The sequence below is a fragment of the Petaurus breviceps genome, unplaced genomic scaffold, assembly GCF_028583685.1.
Source record: "Petaurus breviceps papuanus isolate PSGF00001 unplaced genomic scaffold, PetGlider_PUasm1.0 556, whole genome shotgun sequence".
NCBI lineage: Eukaryota > Metazoa > Chordata > Mammalia > Diprotodontia > Petauridae > Petaurus > Petaurus breviceps.
Window position 1 is genome coordinate 1,994,313 of NW_027186374.1, and position 24,425 is coordinate 2,018,737.

At 36.7% G+C, this 24,425-nt stretch overlaps 2 pseudogenes; both read right to left on the minus strand.

Annotated features, from left to right (window-relative positions):
• Positions 1-1,605: 1,605 nt before the first annotated feature.
• Positions 1,606-3,392, minus strand: LOC138172964 (E3 ubiquitin-protein ligase Mdm2-like; annotated as a pseudogene).
• A 917-nt stretch (positions 3,393-4,309) lies between these two features.
• Positions 4,310-5,166, minus strand: LOC138172965 (E3 ubiquitin-protein ligase Mdm2 pseudogene; annotated as a pseudogene).
• Positions 5,167-24,425: the final 19,259 nt, after the last annotated feature.

Here is a 24,425-nt window from a genome sequence, read left to right on the forward strand (position 1 = left end):
AAATGTTGCACTTCTCTTAGATCATCATGTTTCCAAGAAGAGCTCAGTCATACATTCATAGATGATCCTCACACAATGGTCCTGATAATGCAACGTTTTCCTGAATTTTTCCTTTCACTCTCATCAGTTCATACAAGTGTTTCCAGTTCTTTTTCTTTCTGAAATCAGTCTTCTTGTTATTTCTTATTGCAAAATAGTTTTCTATTACCTTTGTATACCACAATTTGTTCAGCCATGCCCCAATTGGAGGGCATCTCCTCAGTTTTCAATGCTTTTGTGATGAAAAAGTTTACTAGAAATATATTTGCATGTGTGGGTCCTTTTCCCTTTTTAAGAATCTCTTTGAGATACAGATCTAGTATTTATATTTCTGAATCTAAGGGTATGCACAGTTTATTCACTCTTTGGGCATGGTTACAAATTCCTTTTAAGAATGGTTGCTTCACAACTCCACCAACAGTGTGTTAGTGTCCCAATTTTCCTACATCCTCTCCAACATTTATTGTTTTCATTTTTTGTCATTTTACTCAATCTGATAGGCATGATGTGGTATCTCAGATTTGTTTTAATTTGCATTTCTCTTATCAAAAGTGATTTAGAACACTTCTTCAAATGTGTATAGATAGCTTTGATATCTCAATCTGAAAGCTGCCTGTTCATATCCTTTGACTATTTATAAATTGGAGAGTGACTTGTATTCTTATAAAGTTGACTATGTTCTTTATATATTGTAGAAATGAAGACTTCATCAGGGACACTTACTATAATGATTATTTCCTGACTTTCTTTTTTCATTCTAATCTTAGTTGCATTGGTGTTGTTTGTACAAAAGCTTTGAATTTAATATAATGAAAGTGTTCTCTTTTTCATTTCATAAGACTATATCACTTGTTTGCTCATGAGATTTTCTCTTTCCTATTGATCTGACACATAGACTGTTCTTTGTTTTCTCCAATTTGCTTATAGTGTCTCCCTTTATGTCTAAATCATGCACCCATTTTGACCTTGTCTTGGTTTAAGATGTGAAATATTGGTTGATACCTAGTTCTAATGTTTTCCAGTTTTCCCAGCAGTTCTTGTCAAATAAGGAATTCTTTTCCTAGAAACTGGTGTCTTTGGGTTTATCAAACAGTAACTTACTATGATCAATAGATACGATATGTAGTATACCTAATCCATTCCACTGATGCACAGATTTACTTCTTAGCCAGAACCAGATAGTTTTATGATGATTAATTTGTATTATAATGAGGTCTTATATTGCTATGCCACCTTCCTTTGTATGTTTTTCCTCATTAGTTTCCTTGCTCTTCTTCACCTGTTTTTAATCCAGATGGAATTAAAAAAAGTTTTAAGTGTTTAATGTGATATCTGGGCCTAAATATTTCCAGACTAGTTCTCTATCTTCTCTACCCTGTTGTTTCTATAAGTATTGCAAATGAAAATAATGCAAAAAATGGAAAAAGTAGTAACCAAATTTTTTTTTCCTAAAGGACGATTATAAAACATTTCGTTCAAAAAACGAAATTGTACTAGAGATAAAAAAATGTAATAAAATATTCATTTTCTCAGAAAATTCTGTAAAAATAAAATTTTAATTAAATTTTAGAAGCCATGTGTTAACATTCTTAAGCCTTCCATATAAAGGGTTCCATGGTTCCACTCTAAGTATATCACACTTAGAGAAAATAACACATTCATTTGAATTGGCTGCTTGCACATTGAACTAGGCTTATTCTCTCTTTCAGCTTCATAGCACATATAAAACTTGCCATAAGACACCCTTTCCTTACATGAATGATATGATCCTTTTTAGGCTGGCTCTAACAGATAACACAGTATCTACTGTACTAGGTGGAAAAAGAATAAATTCCATACTTTTTTCTTTCTTTTGTGATTCTTCCCTCTCAAAATTTCTGACTATTATATTTCTATTACAAATGATGCATTTAGATGTTGACTACTCTGAACATTCCTCACTTTCTTAGAATCTGATACCTTTATTATTTTTTTTTCATCACTTTGCTTGAGAGTGACTCATTTTTTTTTTCTTACTATCTGGAAGGTTCCTCACCTTGTGTGGAACTTTCTTGTTTGCATTCATCTAAAATTTTACCTTTCTCCTTAGGAAACAAATTCTCTAGGAAAGTCCAGGATCTATGGCAATGTGGCAGAGTTGGAAGGTTCCTTTGATTTCAAGTACACTTTTTTTCTTGTTATTCTTTTCATTTAACAAACCATTTATTATCTTTAAATAAAATTAATATTTATTTTTTAATTTTCTTTTTTTTCTTTTTAAGTTTACATTATGTATTTCCACAAAATTTTGAGTTACGATTTTTCTCCCCATTTCCTCCACATGGTCCACCCCAAAATGGTAATCCAACTGAAGATCCCCTCCCCCAAACTGCTCTTTCTGATATCTTCCCCCATCTGCCTTCCAACTTTCCAGTAGGGCATGGTGGATCTCTATGCCCCAGTGCCTGTATACCTTATTTCCCTGTTACAAGTAAAACAACAACAACAACAACAACAATAATTATCTATCTATCTATCTAATATATATATATATATATATATATATATATATATATATATAATATTTGATTTTAAACCTTAAAAGAGCAGATTCTTTTCCTACCTCCCTAGTCATCCACCGTTACTGGGAAGATAATCAATTCAATATAGATTGTACATGTGTAGCTATGCAAACCATTTCCATGGTGGATATACTGTGAAAAACTGACTATATTTCCCTCCCTCCTATCCCACCCCCCACTTGTTCTATTCTCTACTTTGATCCTGTCCCTTTTCAAAAGTGGATGCTTCCAACTTCCCTCCCCCCAGCCTGCCCTCCCTTCCATCATCCGCATCTCATCCCTTTCTTCCCTACTCTCCTGTAGGGGGAATACCCTATTTAGTGTGTATGTAATTCCCTCCCTAAGTCCAATTCAATGAGGATAAGGTTGACTCATTCCCTTTTGGCTTCATGTTTTTCTTCTCCATTTTAATAGTTTTCCCTTGTCTCTTCTATATAATTTACCCCATTCTATACCTCCCCATCACCTCTCATTATATTACTCTCTCACCTCTTAGTTTCACTTTTTAAGTATCATGCCTTCCTATTCAACTGCTCCTGTGCCCTCTATGTATGTGTGTATATAAATATATGCAAACACACATATGTATTCATATGCCCATATACCCTCATATATAGATATATATGTATGGATACATATATAAACATACATATATACATTGATATTCCCTAAAACTATTCTCATGCTGAGAAAAGTTTCATACGTTACAATTATTGTTTTTCCATGTAAGAATGTAAGTAGTTCAACTTTGATAATTTCCTTCTGATTACTTTTCCTGGTTTACCTTTCCATGCTTCTCTTGCTTCTTGTATCTGAATGTCAAATTTTCTATTCAACTCTGGTTTTTTCATCAAGAATGCTTGAAAGTCCTCTATTCTGTAGAATCACCATATTTTCCCCTGAAACATGGTACTCAGTTTTGTTGGGTAGGTGATCCTTGTCTTTAATCCCAGATCCTTTGACTTCCAGAATATCATATTCCAAGCCCTTCGATCCCTCAATGTAGAAGGTATCAGATCCTGTCTTATCCTGATTGTGTTTCCACAGTATTCAAATTGTTTCTTCATGGCTGCTTGTAATATTTTCTCCTTGATCTGGGAACTCCCAAAACTGCCTATAATATTCCTAGGAGTTTGTTTTCTTTTTGGGATCTGTTTCAGGAGGTGATCAGTGGCTTCTTTCAACCTCTATTTTGCCCTCTGGTTCCAAAACTTCAGGGCAATTTTCCTTGAGAATTTCTTGGAGGATGATTTCTAGGTTCTTTTTGTGATCATGCCTTTCAGGTAGTGTAATAATTTTTAAATTATCTCTCCTGGATCTACTTTCCAGGTTAGTGGTTTTTTTCAAAGAGATATTTCACATTGCCTTATTTTTTCACTTTGTCCTTAGCATCTATGGGTTTATAATTCTGGAAACCATCACAATTGCTGGTGATCTGAAGTCCCTCCAGCCAGCGACTGGTTGTGGCCACCCTGAGACCAAAACCTGAGGATGGTCTCAGCTGCCAGACAACTGTGCTGCTCCTTTCTCCCCAGCTTACCTGGTTGTCTTCCGCAGGAGGTTAGCTTCTCTGTATCATTTTGTGGGTTCTGTAGCTCCAAAGTTTGTTTAGAATCATTTTTACATGAATTGGAGGAGGTGGGAGCAGGAGCCTTACAGAAGATGTTTCTCTACACCATTATCCTGACTCCACCTCTGCAAGTAAACTTCTAATAGTTGGCTAATGATATTCCAGGGTCTTTATCAGTGTCACACTCCCCTGTTTGATATATAATTACCTGACATCATCTTTCTCTGTGTGTTCTTGTCCTTCTAAACTGTGACTATAACTTTTTGAATCAATAAACTCAACTTCCAACTAGACACTGAATTGGTTTGGAAATAAATTACCTGAATTTTCACTTATAAACGTGTATCGATATCTGGACTTGAAGGGATTTCTGTTCAATAACTTCTACTGCTTCATTCACTGTATATTTCATTATAGGATACAACTATATCAAATGTAAGGGAAATACTTTCTGACTTATGCCATTTTCTTTGTCTTTCACCTGGCAAGTCATCTGAATATTCTTCTGATTCACTGTGTGGTCTCTTTCTAAAAGATGTAGTTGATCTAGAATTTAAGTTTCATGATGGATTCTCTTTCTTCACTTCTTACATAACCTCCTTTCAAACATTTATGATTTCATTTTGATAGCTAATTCCATTCAGAGATGTATTTGGACTAGCAAATTCTTATTGTTTGACTGCTATCAAATTCCTAGAAATCACAACATGCAATTACCTCTGTTCTTTCATAGAGAAGCTTGATACCCCAAATAGATCTCCAAGGCCATCTGAACAATAGACAATATGCTGTTGCTTTTTATCCTATAATTCTTTTGATATAGAATAATGGCCAAGATAGAATAAAATTACTCTTTCATTGTGAGTGTGTAATTTTGTGCACCAGCAAACTTCAGCAATTTCAAGATCAGTGGGTTTGCTCTAACAAATACCTCTTTTTCCAAAGCTATAATTTCGTGGTACATACATCTGTATCAGAAGACATTTTGGTATTGCAAATTCACATGGATAAGGAAGGGAAGAATTCTCTGAATTTTGACTGGGGCAGGGGGGCACAACTCCTCTAGCTACAGAACTGAGGGGAGCTTCGGGCTGTGCTTGTGATGGCCCATTCTTCCAGTATAATGGGATCCTACCACCTTATATCGTGGTTTCTTGTGCCATGCCCCTCTTCACAAAGCCTTGGAGGTCTCTGAGGGGAGAGGGAGAAGGTGTGCAACTAGGGAAACCTTGAGAGGGCCCACCTACCATGCTTTTTTTTAATGATAATTCTATGATCTGAAAATTTTCAGTGCTTCCATGGATGTGTGATACAGGGCAAAGTATGGTCACTCCTCTCTGCCTCTGTGCTTGGGGCCTTAGGAAGTGTACCAGATTGATAGCAAACAACTCCTTTTTCCCCTGTAACCATGACCCAGAACTATAGCTCTTGCTTCCTTGAGACCATAAAAACTGTTCTCTGTCCTAGAACTACAACCTAGATCTGGGTATTTGCCTCTGCATTTGTCAAATGGAACTCAGTCCTGAACCCAGTGCTATCCAGGGCTCAACTATTATTTCTTTCTTACCATATGTTCTGTCCTTTTACCAAGTATGGGTAATAAGCAGTTCCAGTACAACTGCTGTTGCCACATCTAGAAGGAATACAGCTGATATTGCTGATGCACCCCACTGCAATGATTTTTTTTTTCCTTCTGACCTCCTAAATTACCCTGGGTTGGAAATAATCTTACCCTGAGGTTTTCTTGGTTATTCCACTTTTGGTTCTATTTGACATTTAATCTTAAATTTGATTAGAGGGGAATATTGGAAAGACTCGGCTAGGGCTCTGCCATGTTTGGTCTCTTCTTTTTTTGTTGCTCTTTTTTTTTTTTTCATTAGCGTTGTTTAGACTTTTCTTTAACAGTAGTAGGGAGTAGTAGAAAAAATAACTAGGTTGATCTTAGATAGAATTATGGGCCTGTTATTGCAAATAACTGAGTTCAAATCTTATCATAGACACTGTCTAGCTGTGTTTCCTGGGCAAGCCACTTAAACTTTATATACAAAATGTCGGTAGTGATAGCATCTACCTGCCAATGTTCCTGTGAGGATAAATTGTCATATAATGAAGTCTTTGGTACAAAATTTGGCACATACTCAATACCTAATAAGTACTTGTTCCATCCTCCTCCTCCTCCCCCTCATCATCCAGTAATCACTAATATCATTACACTAAACTGCTGATTAGTACTGAAAATTCCTATAAGTGGAGACCTTTCCTCAGTTTAAGCAATGGTGGGTCCAGAGAATTTCATCTAAATTATCTAAAGTGATTGACAAGCATTAATTAGACAACTATTATGTATGAGATACTTAAGACCAATAGAAAAAAAATTAAACAGCTGTGCCTGAAAGGAATTTACATAGCACTCAGGAAGCTACCATGCTCATATAGACACAGAAACAAAATAACAACAGGGTTATTTTAGAAGAAAGCCAATGAGAATTAAAAAGAAAAGTGAATGCATCTTTGTCAAAGGTGCTGGTTGAGCTAATATTTTAAGGAAACTCAGAATTGTAGAAGGAGATGAGGAGGGACAACATGCCAAGCAAAGACAAAAAACCTCTACCACAATAGATTTAGTTTTTAATCCTTTCAAATTTATTCTGACCCATAGTTTCCTGGCAATCATTCATCATTAATCTACATGAAACTTCCAATGCTCTCTGTGTGTATACACATATAAACATGCATGTATACATGTATGTATACATATACATATGTATATACCCACACTATACATGCATATATATATATATGTATATATATATATATATACAGTCTTAATATATCTTACAGTTTACCCCACACAAATTTTCCATATACTTTGTGGTCCAGTGACACTGATGTCCTTGACATTCCTTGAATAAGACTCTCCATCTCCCAAATCCAGGAATTTTTCCTGGCTCTTCCTCACACCAGAAATACTGCCTCTGCATCTCTGTTCCCAGACTTCTCTGACTTGCTTCAATTCCCAAATATATTCCAACTTTTTATCTGTAGGAAGCCTTTCCAAATCCCTCCTAAATCCATTATCTTCTTTTTGTTGAACATTTCCAATTTATCTTCTATATAATGTATTTGTACATAGTTACTTCAATGTTGTCTTTCCCTTTAGAGTACGAGCTCATTGAGCAGACAGATTTTTTTTTGGTCTTTCTCTGTATCACAAATTGTTTCTGTTACATAGAAGATGTTGAATAAAATTTTTTGATTGACTGACCATTCTATTCTGTGTTTAACAAATGTGACTTGCACAAATGGGGAAGAGATTGAACTGGGAGTAAATAGGACCTTATCTCTTCCAATAGATACTGCCTTAGATTCGGGCAAGCCATGACCATGCCATGGACTTCAGTTGCCACTTCTGAAAAATGGTGGGGTTGTGTCCTTATACTTCATCTCTATATTAGCTTCACTTTGCAATATATCACATGAAACAACCAACTAAAGAAACTGGGATTGTGTGCCTTTAAAAATGTTTAAGCGAGGCAGTAAAAGGATTCCTTTCTCAAAAATCTGAATTGCTGACATGTGGGAGAGAGGTTAGATATCTCATTAGCATGGTAGCTAAGGAAACCCAGCAGGGATCATATGGATTATATAACAAAAGGGGAAAAAAATGTATTGCCATCAGCACATGAAGGTGGGAGGTTAGCTAAGATATTTATGGTTAAGGTACAGTGACTCTGGGATTATTATGTGGAGTCTCCTTTTGCATGAATAGTTTCTAGGTTCTTCTAGAGCCTTGACTCCCTGACAGAAAGTAATTTCATATTCTACCTCTTTTTCTTTTTCCCAGGTGTCTGCTTGTTTTTCTACTGTGAATAGTTTCATATACACTAGGCAGAAGAAGAAGAGTTCTCCAGAAGGCAGTCTGCAATCATCCGGTCATTCAGATGCAAACTACCCTACATGTTTGGTAATTTGACTATTCAATGATAGTGTCTCCATCACTGATGGGGCATGTTTGAAAAATTGCACTCTAACATTTGACCTAAAAATGAGGAAGAATTTGAGGGATGAAGGCATCATCCAGAATGAAGATATCAACATTGGAAGGTACTCAAATATGTGTAATATGAATGAAATTTCAAAAAAAATAAATATCAGGATGTTTAGCCTAGTAAAAGAAGAGTCAAAGTAGACAAGCTAGCAATATTCATTTTTGTTTGTTTCAATTTATTTATTTATTTTTAGTTTTCAATATTCATTTCCACAAGATTTTGAGTTACAAATTTTCTCCCTAGGGGGCGGCCAGGTAGCACAGCAAGTAAGAGCACCGGCTCCAGTGTTGAGAAGACCTGGAGATTGAATCCCGGGCTCAGACACTCAGCACCACATCCAGAAATAACTGGCCGTGTAACCTTGAGCAAGTTACTTAACCCCAATTGCTTAAAAAAAAAAAAAATTTCTCCCTGTCTTTTCCCTCTCCCCACCCCAAGATAGAGCCTACTGAATACTCTTTCCCCAATCTGCTCTCCCTTATATCCTCCCCATCCCCCCCCTCTAACTTTCTAGTATGGCAAGATGAATTTGTATATCCAAGTGCCTTTATATCTTAGTACCCAGTTGCATGTAAAAAAAAAAAAAATAACATTTGTTTTTAAAACTGTGTTTTCCAGATTCTTTCCCTTCTTCCTTCCTCACCCACAAGCACTGGAAAGACAAGCAATTCAATAAAGGTTTCATATGTCTAGTTTCACAAAATGTTTCCATAGTTGTTATATTGTGAAAGACTAACTATATTTTCCTCCCTCCTATCTGTTCTCCCACTTATTATATTTTCTTTTTGACCCTGTCCCATTTCAAAAGCATTTGATTCTAACTTCTCTCCCCCAATCTTCCCTCTCCTTTATCACCCCCCCCTTTCTTTCCTTTATGGTTAGATACCCAATTGAGTATGTAAATTATTCCTTCTGTATTGCAAATCCGATAACAGTAAAGTTCATTCATTCCCTCTTACCTCCCTTCTTGTCCCCTACATTGTGTAACATTTTTCTTGTTTCTTTTATGTGAGGTAAATTACCCCATTCTATATCTCCCTTTTTTCTTCTGCAAATATGTCCCTCTCTCACCCCTTAATTATATTTATTAGATGTCATCCCTTCCTATTTAACTCACCCTTTGCAATATCTCTCTCTGTCTATCTTTCTTTCTCTTTATTTTTGTCTCTGTCTCTATCCCTCTCTTTCTCTGTCTCTCTGCCTCTCTCTGTCACCCATTGTCTCTGTCTCTGTCTGTCTCTGTCTCTCTCCCCCTCTTTTTATATACCTACCTATTTCCTCCAATTACCCTAATACCAAGAAAGGTGTCATGAGTTACAAATACCATCTTTCCATGTAGGAATGTAAATAAGTCAATTTTTATAACACCCTTATGATTTCTCTTTCATGTTTACCTTTTTATGCTTCCCTTGAGTCTTGTATTTGAAAGTCAAAGTTTGTAAATTGAAGCATAAGCAGACATCCAGAGGACTGCTACTCTGAATAGCTCTAAGGTTTTGATCATACAGTATAGTGAACTCTTTATTTATTCAACAAAAACTAAGCACAACACTCATAGAAACTAAAGTACAGCATTCACAATGATATGACATAACAACTTATCAGGAAAGTGACCACATAGTTTTAAATCAAAGATTTCATTCATTACATTCTTAACTCAATGATCCCTAAGGAACAATCATCCTCAAAGGAAACAAAGTACTAAGGTCAAAGTTTCCCCACCCCTAGGCCACATTATCTTAATATGTCAATCAAAATTTCTTACTTTTTCTTGATTGCAGATTAATTTCCAATCATATTTAACTCAATCATCCTTAAGGGGTATAAGGAACAAAGTACAAAGTTCTCCTACCCCTAGGCCACAGTAAATCATGAACTCATCCAGCACTAAGTACCCAAGTAGAAGTCTTTTCACATTGACTCAAGGCTGGCTCTCAGATTCCATTTTTCCTCTTCCATGGGTCCAGCTCTGGCCTGAGTCTACGCAACCATCACCTGGATTAAGAGGCAGGCAAGTCTCAGCTCCTTGTCCAGCCCCCATTCCATATTGAAGTCATGGTGTCCAGTCTACCTAAAGTCCCTCAGAGTTTCTTTTTCTGGGAAGAGAAAGCTTAATAGAGCCAAAGGATCATTCAACACATTGCCAGCACCATCATCAATTCACTATCTGCATGTGAAATAAACACTGACACACAATCAAGCTTAAAGAAGTCAACACAAATCATCAGCATAGTCCCAGGATCTCTGAAACCCTCATCCAGGTATTCTGCAAACAGACAACAAGAATATCCTCTTTCAGGGCTTCCAGTAAGGTCATAGGGCTTCTGTACAACATATCATAAACACAAATCGACACACAAGGCAGTGGGCACCAAAAGTTTTCCCTTCCTAGTTCTGTTCAGTCCCAGTTGTGCTCAGTTTTTATCTGTCATTATCTCTTCCCTATTCCAACCACCTCTTATGTCCTTCTTATTACTGTCTTTGGCAAGCCTCTACCACTGTGGTATTCACAGGTTCTATTTCTTAACAAAGATTTAATATAATTAGGGCAAGGCTCAACGAAACTTGAACTGAAACAAGGTGCTAAATAAATAACTGAAACAAGGTGCTAAATACTTCTTTGTTTGCCATTACAAATTTTCAATTCAGCTTTGGTCTTTTCAGCAAGAATGCTTGAAAGTCCTCTATTTCTTTGAATTCCATTTTATCCCTGAAGTATTATACTTGGTTTAGCTGGGTAGGTGATTCTTGGTTTTAATCCTAGCTCCTCTGACTTTCAGAATATCATTTTCCAAGCTATTTGATCCCTTAAGGTAGAAGCTAATAGATCTTGTGTTATCCTGATTGTATTTCCACAATACTAGCATTGTTTCTTTCTACCTTCTTTCAACATTTTCTCCTTGGTCTGGGAACTCTTAAATTTGCCTACAATATTACTAGGAGTTTTCCTTTTGGGATCTTTTTCAAGATGTAATTGATGGATTGTTACAATTTCTATTTTACACTCTGGTTCTAGAATATTAGACTAGATTTTCTTAATAATTTATTTTTTCCAGACCAAGACTTTTATTTATTAATTTCTTGCATATAAAATATTTTCTCAATGACGTTTTTGGCCTGAGACTCCTTGCCATAATCCTTAAAAATAAATTCAATTGCCGCCAATGATTTTCCCTCTCTGTCAAATTTACGGAGGCCTACCCATTCTGCCAACTTCTTGTTGTCATCAACCTTGATCAAGTTGGTTTGGTGCTCAGTACATAGGGCCTCAAACAGCTTTACCTACATAGGTTCATCACAGTTGGAAGCAAGTACTCAGAGATGGGCTTGGTGTTTGTCCAAGTCTTTGGCAGCTTCACAAATTCCACAAGCTAGGCCATTGTAGATGAGTGTGGTCTTCAGCACTTCTTGTAGAGCAGTGTTAACATCCATTACATCTCCAGCAGTAAAGGCTTCCTCAGCCATGGCAGCCATTCAAGGCTGAAGCTAAATCTTGAAAACCCCCAGGAGTCTCTGACTCCTTCTTGACTCAGTGGCAATAGAGAAAGAGTTGATAATTTCTTGAAAGATGATATCTAGGCATTTTTTTTTTGATCATGCCTTTTAGGTAGTCCAATGGCTTCTTGAATTGTCTCCCCTGGTACTATTTTCCATGTCAGTGGTCTTTCCAAAGACATATCCCACATTATCTTCTGTTTTTTCATTCTTTTGATTCTGTTTTATAATATCTCAATTGCTCATAAAGTCATTAGCTTCTATTTCCTCCATTCTAATTTTGATGGAATATATATATATATATATATATATATATATATATATATATATATATATATATATATATATATATATATATATATTTAGTGAGCTTTTGGGCCTCCACATTTGTTCAATTCTGTTTGTAAAGTCATTCTTCTCTTCATTGAATTTTTGTACCTCTCTTCCCATTTGGGTTAATTATAATTTAAGGGCTTATTTTCTTTAGTATTTTGGGGGCTTTCCTTTAGCAAGCTGTTGAATGATTTTTAATAATTTTCTTGCATCATTCTCATTTCTCTTCTCAAATTTTCCTCTACTTCTCTTACTTGATTTTCAAAATCATTTTCGAGCTCTTCCATGGCCTGCAACCAAATCCTATTTTTCTTGGAGGCTTTTGATGTGGACCATTAACTTTGTTCTCTTCTGGTTTTATGTTTTGACCTTCTTTGTCACAAAAGTCACATTCTATATTCTGACTCTTTTTACTTTTTTTTTTTTACTTTTCCTCATCTTCCTAGCCAAATACTTGACTTTCTAACTGACTGTCAAGACAGAACTCTGCTTCCAGTGTGGGTGGGGATGGGGGTGGAATTCTGTGTACTGTCCCAGGCTTCAGGGGTTTTGTATCAGCTTCTGGATTACCCACTGTCTTGTGGACCCAGAGCTCTAGAAGCAAACACTACTACTGCTACCGTGGCTGATGCTGACACCACCCTGGACACCTCCATCTCCCTGGCACTAGGGACATACCATGAGCTCTTCTTACACCCAATTACCACCAAGTTCCCATGTTGACTTTCTGCATTGCTCTTGGCATTTGTGTATTGAGAAGTTTGGAAATTGCCACAACTGCCAGAGATTTAGTCCTCTGAGACCTGCTCTGGCTTTGTCTGCACTGGGTGCAGCCCATATCATACTGTGCTTTTCTCCCAGGCAGGTGAGATATGACCTTCTTTTTTTCCCTTCCAGGCTATTTTGGACTGCAGGTGTGTTTCATTGCATCATTTTGTGGTTTCTGCAGCTCTAGAATTTTAGAGTGATTTTACAGGTATTTGGAGGGCTTTAGAGGCGAGCTCAAGCAAGTCCCCGCATTTGCTCTGCTGTCTTGCCTCAAACTAGCTATTTTTCAAATATTTGAAAGGCTGCTATATTGTATGGAGATTAAATGTAGTTTATTTCATTCTAAAGTATAAGGTTAAGAACAAATGATATAAATTACAGATATAATGATTTTTATTCCACATGTAAGTGCTTGTTTAGCAATATAGATAACGGAATGTCATCAGTGATATATAGATATGTATGTATATGTTTAATATATATGTGTATGTACACATGTATTTTATATAGACATACACATACAGGATTATGGTTAAAGACCTAGATATATACATGTCAATGTACATATGTGTATTTGCACATGTGTATGTTTGTGGTAAACGTCAAAAAATACATGCAAATTAGTGCCAAGTAGTTCCATGCAAGTTAATTTTGGAAAGCCAGACAGAAATTGATGAAGGGATTAAAAAAAATGCTTTATGGGCAAGTCAGTGGTAAAGGGATTCTGTAAAGTGTTAGTACAGTGGCTAGAAAATAGTAGGTATTCAATAAATGTGGAATGCTTGAGGTAGAGGTTAGGAAAGAGTACATCCTAGACTTCAGGGACAGTCATTGCAAAGGCACAGATATTCAAAATGTAGGGTCTTGAATGAGATCAAAGAAAATACTCACTTGTTTTGATCCCAGTATGAAGGATGAAAACCAAAGTACCACCAGCTTGCAAGGAAAGGTTGGTGCCAGACTGAGAAAAGTTCTGAAAGGTAAACAGAGGAAATTATTTTTTATTCTGGTGTCAAAAATAAATCATTAGAGTTTGAAAACTGAAATTATTCTATTTGTTAGACAACAGGCAAGGAGAGGAATAGAATTCAGTTAGCTACAAAGGGACAAATTCCAGTTTAATAGAATGATATAATATCATGAAATAATAACAGCTTGCTTTGCAAAAGAAATTGACAATAATGAAAAAGGTTGATTTGGTGTACAAAGGAGAAGAATAATACCTGATGTTTCTCTAATGTTTTGACCTTTACAAAACACTATGCATGCATTATTTCTTTGAAAAATTTCTTAAGTCTAAGAAATAAGGCCTTAGGGACTCAAAGAAACTAATAATTCACATCAGTACTTAACACATATCTTTTAAGGCCCTACCACATGCCAGTCAGACACTATTATGGGAATTGTGGGTATATAAACATGGAAGAGTCTCTGCACTTAAGAACAATATCGAACACTTGGGAAGTATATATTTGTAAATGTATATATGTATGTCTGTAGGTAAGTAAGTATAGTATGTATGTATATGTATGTATATATCTATGTGTAAATAAAGAAATATAATTTCATAAATAAATTTTGGACAGGTGTAATGTAGGGAGGAGATTTTGAGTTGAGCCTGGAAATGTCAGGGATTCTAACAGACCAAGGTTAAGAAGCATTGAATTCTAAGCATGGGGAATGACATATTAAAAGGTAATATTAATAAGAAACATTCTCCACCTATAATCCACGGTATTCTGTTTTGTAGTTTCTTTTTCATTATCTTTGGACATATTATAACTTCCTAACCTTCCCATATAGATTCTAAACTCATTGGGGGATAGGGGCATCTTGCTGTTGCACTTTCATCCCCAACATCTATGATTATGCTTGACACACAATAGAAACTTAATCAAAATTTGTTGATTGATCACTGTTTCATAAACATGACATTTAATAAAAAATCCTCTGAACTGATATTTTTATCTTCTTTGTCAGCTCTTCAGAGGACTGCTGCTTTGAATAGCTCTAAGGTTCTTATCACATAGTATAGTGAACTCTCTATTCAGTCACAAAAACCAAAGCACAACATTCACAATGATATAACAAAAATTTATCACTAAAGTGGCCACATATTTTTAAACAAAATATATCATTCAGGATATAAATAGAAAGTTCTCCCCCACCCCTGGTCACATTGTCTTAATCTCTCTGTCAGAATGTCTTCTTTCTTCTTGACTGGAAACTAGCTTCCAATCATCCTTAAGGGGTACAAGGTACAAAGTATAAAGTTTTCCCACTCCTAAGTCACAGTAAATCATGATCTTGTCAGTCAACACTAAGTAGCCAGGAGAGGTCCTTTCATCTTGCCTTGAGGCTGGCTCCCAAATTCCATGGTTCATCTTCCATGGTCTCAGCTCTTGCCTGGATTCACTCAGCCATCACTTGGATTCACAGTCAGGCAACTCTCAGATCCTCATCCAATTCCCATTCCATATTGAAACTCACAATGACCAGCCCACCTCAAGTCCTTAGTAGTTTCTTTTTCTGGGAAGACAAAGTTTAACAAAACAACATTCATTCACATTGCTGGCAATACATCAACTCACTTTCTGCCTGTGAAATCCACACAGACCCACAGACAAGGTCTGAGAAATCAACACAAATCTTCAGCATAGTCCCAAGACCTCTGAAAACATCAGTAAAACCCTCCTCCAGGACTTCTGTATAAAGATAACAAGAAAATCCTCTTTCAAGACTCCTGAACCAGCATCAAGGTCCCAGGGTTTCTGTAACAACAACATGCTCTATCAGCAGACAGATATGACAAAGTAGCAGCAACAAGACACAGAAAGTCTTTGTCTGAAAAAGTAACATAATTCAACAGACAAACTTTTTTCTGTCTGGCAAAGTAACAAATGCAAATCAACACAGACAGAACAGACAAATAGAGTGCCCACCGCCATGTCTTCTCCTTTTGAGTTCTGCTCAGTCTCAGCTTGTGCTCCACCTTTTATATGGTTGTTTTCCTTGCTGTCCCACACTTTCTGTTGTGTCAGAAAGTTCCTCCCCCCTTCAAATCACAAGGGGCTCAAACAAGGTGCTAAATGCTTAAGTAGCTGAAACAGGGTGCTAATTACTTCTTTGCTTGCCATTGCTAGGATTTAATCAAAAAACTAATTACTTTGGGGAGTAGAACCCATTCATCTATCTCCAAGTCCAGAGTTCTTTCCCTTAAACCCTGCTTTTCTAGATCAAATTAATGTCCACCTGATTGTGACCAGGGTATTTGGTCCATTCAATAAATGAACCCAAATGCAGTCAGGTGAATTATGAGGAGGAAAATGTGGCTTGATATGTTTTATTATTGTTGTTATTATTATTATTATTATTAAATTTAGCAATTCTTTGCTTTAGTTTTATAGCAGAAAAGGAACTCAATAATCTGGAATGTATTTCTTCAAAATTAGTTTTGAAGGAAAAAAAAGAAGCCATAAGACTCATACATCTAATATTTCTTCTACATTCTAAAGATAAGGTGGGGGGAGAACAAGCTACTTGCAAATACTAGAAAATGGAACTGGAAAAAAAAAAACATTAAGAAACCTGGGAATTTAGAGAATTCCTTATTGTATAGCTTTAACTACATTGTCATTCATTGTGGAGAGATTTTTATAGTCTTGTTTAAAAAAATGGAGGTGCTGACTAGACAGAATGTAATTAGGTGGATTAGGAAATAGTTATATAGACTAGACTCAAAATGTGGTTGCTACTTGTTCACGATCACTTTTGCAAAAAGTGTCCAGTGGATTGCTGGTAGGATTTGTGCTTAGTCCTCTCGTTCTTTCTCCTCCTCCTCCTCCTCCTCGTTTCATCATCCTTCTCCTCCTCCTCTTCATCCTCTTCTTCCTCCTCCTTCTCCTTTTCCTCCTTCAAGATTCAATATTTCTTGACCTGCTGGAGTATTAACCAGAAGTTAATAAAAATATTTAATATAGACACATGTAAAATTTTAGAATTTCATTAAAGTTTCTTGACACACGCATGACAGCCTAGACAAGCATGGGTCTTGAAAAAATGCCAGAGATGATAGGGGACCGCAAGTGTGATGCCAATTTTCATTGGAAAAAGTAAGCAGAAACATTATTACTGTGCCCAGACCAAAGGGGGCAATTCTCTGCCCTGGTATGATTGTATCTGGGACATTGTGTTAAGTACTCTTGCAACAGGATCATAGAGATGGTTGATAAAAATCAGAATAGAAAATGAAGGATGGCAAAGGTCATGAGAGAGTTCATGCTATATACGATTTTGCTTCAGGAAGTGAGAATTCTGTATTTGAGAAAGAGAAGAATTGTGAGCTAAAAACTATCTTTAGGGAATAAACATTTATCTAGCACCCACTGAACGCCAGGCACTCTACTAAGATTTTACAAATCGTATTTGATCTTCCAACAACCCTGTGAGGAGGGGGTATTATTATCCCCATTTTGCACTTGAAGAAACTGAGGCAAATATGAGTTAAATGATTTTTGTAGGGTCACAAAAACTAGAAAGATGTGAGAACATATTTGACCTATGTTATTCCTGGCTACAGAACCAGTGCTTCATCCACTGTGACTCTATGATGCTTGTAGTAGATTGTCTTGGGAGTAAAGGGGCACTTATTCATTGGTGCCCTTCAAAGTGTACATGATCAGTTATCAGTTATATGATACAGGCAATTTCTATTAAATTATGGGGTAAAGTCAATATCATCGAAAGTCCTCAGGGACATGAAGTTCTTTGAATACCTTGGTTAGAGATCAGGGACTCCTAATGAATTTTTATGAAGCATTCTACTATGAATCCCCACTTCACTCAGGAAAGCTCCTAAATTCAATTATGTTCCAATTAGATCACTCACAATTCTACTTTAATGGAGAAATGTTTATGCAGAAACTACAAGCAATAAGCCTGCATGTAAAGAAATACTCTATTTCTATTGGATTTAGGTCTAATCATGAAAGGGAGAAAAGAATCAGATCTTTATCAATCGGATGTCAATATTTTCTGCAATATATGATTTATTATGTGCAAGTCCTCATTACAAGAATAGAAATAACAAGCCCATTAATTTTTATGGTATGGGTTCATTCATTGCTGTGGCCAAAGTCATCAATTATTTGGAGCCCAAACTTCTGGTGATGGGCAGCTCTTTATTTAGGTAGAAGGTTCTCTGGCCAACAGACACCCTTCTTTTCTTCAAATGGCATATGAAACATTCCTTTTGCTACTTCCTTCTCCAAGCCATTTTACAGAAGGTTTGTCCTACCAAAACAGATTTCACATTACCAGGTCCACCTTGATTTACTGTTTCTTTTTTATTTTAGTCTGTATTTGTGATTTAGTATGTGTAGAGAACTCCAGGAAAGAGAATTTTCTCTGCAGATACAAATTTGAAATTTTCATGTCATTTCAGTCTTAGAGAGATCCCAGGGACAATGAAAAATGTTATGGCCTAACCTTGGTTATTTAGGTAGTATATTTCAGAGGCAGACTTAAAACTGAGGTCTTAATTATATTCCTAGAATATAAACCCATCGAGGGAAAAGAAAAGTTTATTTTTGTTTTTCTGTCCCCGGCACTTAACAGAGTATCTGACAAAAAAAAAAAAGTGGGACATAAGTAAACGCTTAAGGAAACGAATCAAATTAAATTCCTAATTCCAAAGTCTGGCATCTATCTCTTCTGCTGCTGTCTTCACTCTGATATCTGACTACATATAGAGAACACTCTTATTTCAGCAAAGGCTAGACAAAATATCCTGTCAGCTTCCTTCTAATTCTGAGTTTCTATGATTCTGTGAAATATATTTATTACCAAAGCTAAGCCAAAATAAGCTTAATCTCCCTGATCCCCACTTTCTTTCTGGGTAAAACTGAGATAATGATGCTTGGACTGCCTTCTTTCCAAGATTCTTGTGGGAATCAGATGAGATAATGGAGTTAGAGTGCTGTTTCAGTCATAAAGGGCCGTATAACGGCAGCTGTCTCTATTATGCTGTTGTCTTTGAGTAATTGGATACACCTCATCTATGACTGATGGTGTTGCTGCATCCTGCAAATGGCTTCTGATGTGTTAAGTAACTGATGAAGGGTACATCATTTTAAGCTCACGAAGAGGCGTCCTCTCCATTTCCACCACCTCTCCTTCACACTGATTATAAATATCTGTAAAGTGGAAGACCATGACAGGCCGTTCTTGTTCCATATTCTTAAAAGCTTCATTTTTCCTGTGTTAATCACCAAGGGTTTTTTTGGTGGCTGGGAAGCATCACATAATCAAGGCTAGAATTGAACATGCACAGATTGAGAATGGGGCTCAAATCTGACCTCTTGTTGCTTCAGGGTTGTGTCAATTCTATTCAACTCTTTGTGACCCTATCTGGGATTTTCTTGCCAATGACACTAATGTGGTTTGTTACTTCCTTCTCCAACCCACTTAACAGATGAAGAACTCAGGCAAACAGGGTCAAGTGACTTGCCCATGGTCACACTGATAGTAAGTATCTGAGGCTGCATTTGAATTCATGAAGATAAGTTTTGATGATTCCCTGTCCATTATTCTATCCACGGTGCTATCTAGCTTACCCCTAAATTCTATATTAGGCAATTTCTAGCTATGAAACTATGGATGCTTCTTTAATGGTTAAGCTTCAATTTTTTTTTTTCATACCAAAAGTGGTTCAGAGGAATTGGAGAGGTCTTGCTGGGGTTAATACAATGACTTTTACATTCTCAAATCTTCAAGGCTTAGTTCAAGTGTGAAATTGCTTGATCAGGAAGTGATGATACCTCTCCCCCTTTTTCATCTAATCACCTAGGATTTTCTATTAATTGTGTGCTTCGTTAATCTAAGGATCCATTAATTTATTACTTTATTCATTCAACAAACATTTATTTCTACCCATTATGTGCCAAGCATTGTACTGAGAAATGAAATTTTCTGTTCTTGTTGTTTTTGTAGTTTTTTTTTTGTTTTGTTTTTAAGAAGACACAGCCCCTTCACACAAGGACCTTACTTTCTTTCAAATTAGTCAGTCATTTAGTCAGTTGTAGATATTTGTTAAGTGCTTACTAGGTTCCAGACACTATGATGAGTTTTGGAGACAAAGTAAGACAAAAGATAAGTTGCCACTCTCAGAAGCCCACAACCTAACGGGAGAGACAACATGCAAACAATTGTGTACAAAAGTGAAATAATCTGAAATTGATGATTAGAGAAGGAAAATGACCTGTTGGGTGCTGGGGGAACAGCACATAATCATTTTCATAAGCACCATAATAAAATCTCATTAGTAACAACACTGCCTTCATATATCTAGAGCTAAAAGGACTTTCAGCAGTCCTCCTGCTTAATCGTTTCATGTTACAGATAAGGAAACTGAGCATCAAGCAACTGAAGTGAGTTGCCCAGTATCACGCAGAGAGTATCTGTTTTACATCCAGGTCCTCTGACTCCAGAGAAGTATTTTCCTCTGTACAACACTACTCATACAAGGAAGACATCTTATTCCCAAATTGTCTGAATACAAACAGGAGAAAACATGAAGACTGGACCTGGTCATCCATCAAGAGTAGCTAACAGACAAGTTTGGTTTCTATGTCTCCATTGATATATGCTTCAAATTGCTTCCTTCATCATAGTCTTTGGATCAAATGGACAATTTTTCCTCATTAGACTTTTCATTGTGTGCTTCTCTCAATTCTTATCTATTAAGTGAGAGTTGCCTCCTACTTTTTTTGCTAAATAATACAATAATCTTGTGAAACAAGCACAGAATCCCCCCTGCCAGTGTTCTTTTTACCCATGGGATTTCCAGAGAGGGTCTTTCCAGTTGCCATAACCAATGACCCAGGTCATCTGAGTCACCATATAACAACAACTTGATCCCAACCATGAATAGACTATAGGAGAATGGCAGGAAAGCTCAGTTGGAGCTGTTGTCCACATAAATATGACTCAGGAATAATAGACACCATTGATAGAACTGAAAAAAGTGAATTTACTTATCTTCACAATTGCTTCTTTGATGTGGATCAGAAACATGAAATTAATCAGTTCTACACATCTATCTACTTATTTTTTATACATTCATCTATTTATCCCCTCTATCATCTACCCTTCTATTTTCATCTGTTGTTCTGTATTTGTATGTGTGCATGTATATCTCTGTCATCTATCATCTATCTATCTAACTATTTATCTATCTATCTGGCTGGCTGGCTGTCTATCTAGTTAGCTAACTAGCTGTCTTCCATATGAGGAAACAGAAACCAAGAATGTTTAGTAATTTGCTCATGATCACACTGTTAGTATGTATTAGCATCATAATCTGCTCTCAGGTTTCACTCCACACTTCTTCTTTCATTTGAGTCCCACTTATGACTCTGACACTCACTGTGTTAACCCCAAGCCAATGATTCACTCATCTGAGTCTCATTTACCCCATTTGTAGAATTGTAATTATGTGTGTATAAAAGGCTTGTGGAAAAAGTTCTCTGTCTACTTGGAAATTCTACAAAAATATGATCTATGGTAATGGTAATTTTGATAATGGCAATCAGACTCCCTTTACCCAAAAAGCAAAATTAAAATAAAAATTAAGAAGGGTTTTCATGAGTATAACAGCTTGTTCCCTGAGGGACTCTGGCAGTGGAAGCTCTTGTGCCACTGAGAAGCAGTACAGCCTCCTGTTTGGGGATCTATGCTCTATTAATCTCCAATAATAATCGCTGGCTGCAGATGTAAATGTTTTATTACTCATAAATGAACACAGTAGTGTAATTGAAAAATCTGAATGAGAAATTCATGCCATTGCTCTGCTCCATCTCCCAGTGGCCAGAACCATTCTTCATGCCTAATTTGGTGTTTGCAGTTGGCTGGGTGACTTGTTAGTTTTAAATTGCAAATTATCCCCCCCCCTCAGTCTCAAAGAGCAGGGAATACTTCAGCATAAACCCATCTTTGAGACTACCACAGAGAGGGCTGGTTTTTTTTTTTTACAATGGAGATGTGGGTTTTCAGTCTGACAGGTGAGGACCACAATGTCAAGTGTTAGAATGGAATGAATGGGTCACAGCATCAGCTTGGTAACTGGCTACCCTTAAGAAATTTAAAGTCATCCCTGTAAATACCAAATTTTTAGATCACGGTTGAAGAAAAAGACATTGAGCTCTAATACCCTTGGGCTCCTGGTAGAGAGCACTGGATTGGAACTCAGACAATATAGACTGGAAGTCAAGTTTGGGTAATTTTAAGTCATGTTTCCTTGACTGAGTTAATCGAACTCCCTGGGCCTCAGCCTCTTCCTCTTTAACATGAAGAGGTTAGAGACAAGCACACTGTTATACATCTAGATGGAGAATGGAACTGAAATTTGACCTCCATTTTAGAGGTAGGTAAACTGAGGCCAAGGAAGATGACCTGACTTTCCCCAGTCCCACAGAGCATTAGGGACAGGGTGTGACACTGGCTCTTTGGATCCAGAGTCTGTGTTCTTTCCGCTGGCACATTGACTCTCCAATGAGCAGAGACCAGCTTTCATCTCCCTTTGTGTTCTCATTCTATTCGAATCTGTGGATCCAAGGTCCATAAAAGACCTTGATGACCAGCACTGGAGATGAGATCTCATTTAATGAGATGGAGGGGGGAAAAATCACCTGAGCATTATACCAGTGCCCACCAAATATTAAGGCACAGGGGAGTCTTCCAGTGCACTAGGCAGGCACACAAAAATGAGGGCAAGAAACACAAAATTTGCAAGGGCTCAGACTGTGATTGGTGCCAATGTAGGGATGGGCACAGCTCCCTCAGTGATGAAATCATGAAGCTATCAGAAAGTATGGAAATGATAGGTACTTGGGGCAGCCAGGTGGCTCAGCGAGTAAGAGCACCGGCTCCAGTGTCGGGATGACCTGGATCAAATCCGGGCTCAGATACTCAGCACCACACCCAGAAATAACTGGCCATGTAACCTTGAGCAAGTTACTTAACCCCGATTGCTTAAAAAAAAAAATAAAAAGAAATAATAGGTACTCCCCCCAGTGTTTATGTTTTCCATTGAATCACATAATCTCCTTTTTTATGGAGGGCAATTGGGATTAGTGACTTGCCCAAGGTCTCATGGCTAATTTTTATATCTGAGTGTCTGAGGCGGGGTTTGAACTCAGGTTCTCCTGACTCCAGGGCCAGTGCTCTATTCATTTTGCCACCTAGTCACCCCTTAACTTTTTTTTTAAACTTTGATTTCCAAATTATTTCCATTCTTCTTTCCTCACCCACTCCCACTGGGAAGATAAGTAACTCAATAAAGATTGTACATGTGTAGTTATGCAAAGCATTTCCTTAGTAGATATATTGTGAATGAATAACTATATTTCCCTCCATCCTGTCGCACCCCTCACTTATCCCATTTTCTATTTTGAACCTGTTGCTTTTCAAAAGTATGTGCCTCTCCCCCAAACTGCCCTCCCTTCTATCATTCCCAATCTTGTCCCCTTCCCCCCCCCTACTTTCTGGTAGGGTAAAATACCCAAAAGAGTGTGTATGCTATTCCCTCCTTAAGCCAAATTCAATGAGAGTAAGGTTGACCCATTACCTTTCACCTTCCTGCTCTTCTCCTCCACTGTAACAGTTTTTTCTTTCCTCTTTTATATGATATAATTTACCCTATTCTATCTTTCCCTTTCTACTCTCTTTCTATTACTCTCTCACCTCTTAATGTTATATTTTTTAGAAAATATCCCTTCTTTTTCAACTGATCCTGTGCCTTCTGTCTATGTATACATATACATGCATATACACACACTCAAATATGTATTTATACTGATATATACCCTAATTTACCTACATCTATATGTATGTGTACATATATTCATATATATATATATACATACACACATATATGATCCCTTCAACTACCCTCATACTCATAAAAGTATCATGAGTTGCAATTTTTATTTTTCCATATAGAAATATAAATAATTCAACTTTAATAAGTTCTTTATTATTTATATTTCCTGTTTACCTTCTCTTGCTTCTTGTATTTGAAAGCCAGATTTTCTGATCTGCTCTCTTTTTTTCATCAAGAATACTGGGGAGTCCTCTATTTCATTGAATATCCATATTTCCCCCTGAAGCATTATACTCAGTTTTTCTGGGTAGGTGATTTTTGGTTTTAAACCTAGCTCCTTTGACCTCTGGAATATCATATTTCAAGCCTATTGATCCCTTAGTTTAGAAGCTGCTAGGTCTTGTGTTATCCTGATTGTGTTTCCACATTGCTCAAATTGTTTGTTCCTGACAGTTTGTAATATTTTTTTCTTCACCTGGGAAATTTGGAATTTGTCTATGATATTCCTAGGTTTTTAAGGGATTTTTTTCAAGAGGCAATCAACTAATTCTTTCATTTTTTTTTTTTTTTGCCCATTGGTTCTGGAATATCAGTGCAATTTTCCTTGAGAATTTCTTGAAGGATTATTTCTAGGCACTTTTTTATCATGGCTTTCAGGTAGTGAAATAAATTTAAAATTTTCTGTAATGGATCTCTTTTCCAGGTCAATATTTTTTCCAGTGAGATATTCT